Raw genomic sequence first — 3,305 nt, 5'->3', positions numbered from 1 at the left:
CGCATAATCTCTTGCTGATCAGCCCTGCCACTTTCCGGTGTTCATACACGACGAGTTTGGAGTGAGGCAATTCACGGCCAGCCAGGGGCGGCGTGATGGTAGGGTGTTCATGCTCAAGGGCAGCTTAGAGAGATTATGCAGTACCGGTTGGCAGGGCTCTGGAATTGCACATACTGCCGGAGGAGGGGCCTAACCATTTCCGGGTCGAAAATGATGATTGAGGAACTTTTATTAAACGTTTAGTTCAGAATCATGTTTCATAATTTTAATTTTTAAAATTTTAATTTTTTATGAGAGAAAAACACTATAGCGAATCAAAAACTATAGTCCAGAACCAAGCTAGAATCATCGGTATCCCTCTTCATCAAAGATCAACCTTTTAGAGTCGTTGGGTTTAGTAACCAGGACACACTTTTACATTACATCTGGAAAATATATATATATATATATATATATATTAAGTCTGATTTGTGTATGTAATCATTGAGACTCAATAGATTGTTCACTATCTAAGTGTGGCCCCACAAACGTAAGTTGTTTAACCGAACTGCGATAAACGATATCAATCTCTTGTGTTCTTTATTTTTCTCATTATTTTTTTGCTTATTTAATTGAACGTTACTGAATTCAAAAATATATAATTAATCACACCCAGAGTTAACAATTTTCAAATATCATCATAGGTTTTACCAGCAGTAGTGAGAAGCTATTAGTCGTGTCAACCAACTTCCTTTTGTTGAAGCTATTGTTTTGATGCTTAGAGTTCAAGCTTATGCTACATTTTTATTATTATTTATTTATTTATTTGCTATGGCAACTTTATTCACCTTCCTAAACCACTTTGGTCTTTACTTCTCAAGCCAAGTTTGGTGATCTAGCCATACCCTACTGATTGGGCCATTTTTCAGTTTGGCAAATGTTTCAGTTCTATAATGGATTATGTGCCATGTTGGACGTACCGAAAGAGTGAGATTGTACATCTCACTCGCAATATTGAAGCATACCCAACTTTATAATTGTAGAATATGGTCTGTAGAAACACTACAAAAAATAAAAAAATAAAAAAGAAAAAGGAATAAGGTGTGAAGAAAGTAAAGTTGTTATTTATTTTGTTTTAAGTGGTTGTTTCATGTCCCATTACACCGTCTGGTCTGGTGTGGTATGGTGTGGATGGGTAAGAGCAACATTCACATAAGAAAGCTCTGTTTTTGGACCCCCCCCTCCGAATATTATTGAATCACCAACAACGTCCTACTTCATGAAATATTTAATGGGAAACAAATGAAGAAAAATCATTTTCTTACTAACCCTGCGTCACTCTTATCTACACACTTAACTATGAAGATAGATGATATATACATTTCCAGGATTTTCCCTAAGATATAATTTTTTTGAAGTGACAGAGAATATTAATTTTATTTTTCATAAAAAATATTAACTGTGTTTGAAGGGAAATAGTAGAAAATAGGCCAATATGAAAAATTTAAGAAAGTATATAGGCCAATTTTTAGTTATAGAAATTAATAGATTATAACTTATCAAGTTATGGTTCATAACCAGATAAGTTATGGACAAACTTGTCAAGTTATGGTTCATATTCAGACAAGTTATGGACAATAACTTGTCAAGTTATAGTTTATAACCAGACAAGTTATGGACAAAAATAATAATCTGGCCTATTTATTAACTTATGTAAACTATTGACCTATTAATTTTAATTCATCTCAAGTCTCGATCTATTTCTCTCCTATTATTATTATTATTATTATTATTATTATTGCATTTCACATTCCTAATACTTCTCTCGTTGTTTTTACTAGTGGGCCAAAATATACAAACAGAGCCCACTCTATGTAGGGTATTGTGGGTTGCGAGCCCAAACTGTTCCCAAGTAGCGTGGGAGCCACTATTTTGGGGGCTGTGTTTGACTGCTGCTTTAGTCCTCTCTGTCGGTGAGTGTATCCCTATCCAAGCGAGAAACAAACACGCGCGTCTAAAACTAGAATGTTTTTTTACGCGCCTTTGAAGAACCCGGATTTGATACAGTAGGTGTTAAACTGGGTATAAATTATAAAATCTAGAAGCATTTTCAATCCAATACTACAAATTTAATATTTTAGTGTAAAGAATACTTTTTAATATAATGTTATTTACAGTGTTAAATTTTTAATATATTATATTGTAGTGACCAAGGAAAAAATCTCATAATTTTAATAATGTAATTCATGTATTTAAGTCAAGGATTTCCCTGGAAAATCATTATATTATGTACATTTTGTGATTGAATGATTTATGAAATTAACATCTGCATTCCTAAATTCTGTAGCAGATTTCACGTTAAGTTCACGTTTTTCCAATCAAGCAAATTCGATCGATAAATTCTCACCGTGCTTTAAAACGGACGAATTTCCAGTACAGATACAGTTTGAGAATCTTAATTTTAAGAATCTCCTAGCACAGTACAAACTAACATCCAGTACCTGTATACAGGAGAAAATAGCTGTCAGTATAATTTTAGACAGTTTTAATAAGTAACTTAAGGGAATGGACAAAAGTACAAGGGGTAGGTTAGTGTGTGTGATTTGATGTGATAGTAATGATTGAAAGTAAATCATGACATTTCCTCCTTCACTTTTCTCTTCACTTGGCCGGCCATCTTCAAGGATTTATAGCAAAAAATTTTGGTTAAATATTGAGTGTGCTAGAGGATTGATGTAATAGTAATGATTGAAAGTAAATCATGACATTTCTTCCTTCACTTTTCTCTTCACTTGGCCGGCCATCTTCAAGGGGTTCAAGCAAAATTTTTGTTAGTTAAGTAGATAAAGGAGGTAATAACCTAGAGGTCTATAAATAGAACCAATGTGATCTAAGCCTAACTTTTGATTTATCTCACTTCCTTCTCCATATCCAAAACCGGTTCTCCAAAGCTCCAACCCTCAAGGTTTCTAAACTTTTTCCTCACCAAAACCAAGCCATCCCTTACCTCACACACACTCAAAAGTTCCCATAAATCTCACCACAAATCCTAGTTTAAGTTGAAGGAGAAAAGGAGGAGTCTAGACAAACATTTCTCCAAGGGTAAAAACTCTAAAATTCTCTTTTTTTTATGTTTTAGTAAAGTTTGAAATGTAGAAATATTCCTCTTAAATTTCCTTATACTTTCTAGTTCCAAGCCAATAACAAATCTTAGAGGAGTTCAAAGTTTTCAAGGGAGAGAGATAGTTCTTCAAGGGTAAGCTCTCAAACTCTTCTCCATTAATTTCTAGCCAACTTTAAGCTTGGATTTGTGGATGTAAATTTGA

The 3,305-nt window shown here is 33.7% G+C and overlaps 1 long non-coding RNA gene across 1 annotated transcript in view; it reads left to right on the top strand.

The window, feature by feature from the left end:
* The first annotated feature begins 3,215 nt into the window (after positions 1–3,215).
* LOC112094515 overlaps positions 3,216–3,305 on the top strand; it is a 6,691-nt gene continuing 6,601 nt past the window's right edge. Inside the window, exon 1 of the long non-coding RNA XR_002903573.1 lies at positions 3,216–3,235. This is a non-coding gene — a long non-coding RNA (uncharacterized LOC112094515). The remainder of the gene's footprint in view (positions 3,236–3,305) is intronic.

The sequence above is a fragment of the Morus notabilis genome, unplaced genomic scaffold (assembly GCF_000414095.1).
Source record: "Morus notabilis unplaced genomic scaffold, ASM41409v2 Scaffold168, whole genome shotgun sequence".
Lineage (NCBI taxonomy): Eukaryota > Viridiplantae > Streptophyta > Magnoliopsida > Rosales > Moraceae > Morus > Morus notabilis.
The sequence above is the reverse complement of the archived record's forward strand: the minus strand, read 5'-3'. Positions and strand labels throughout refer to the sequence as shown.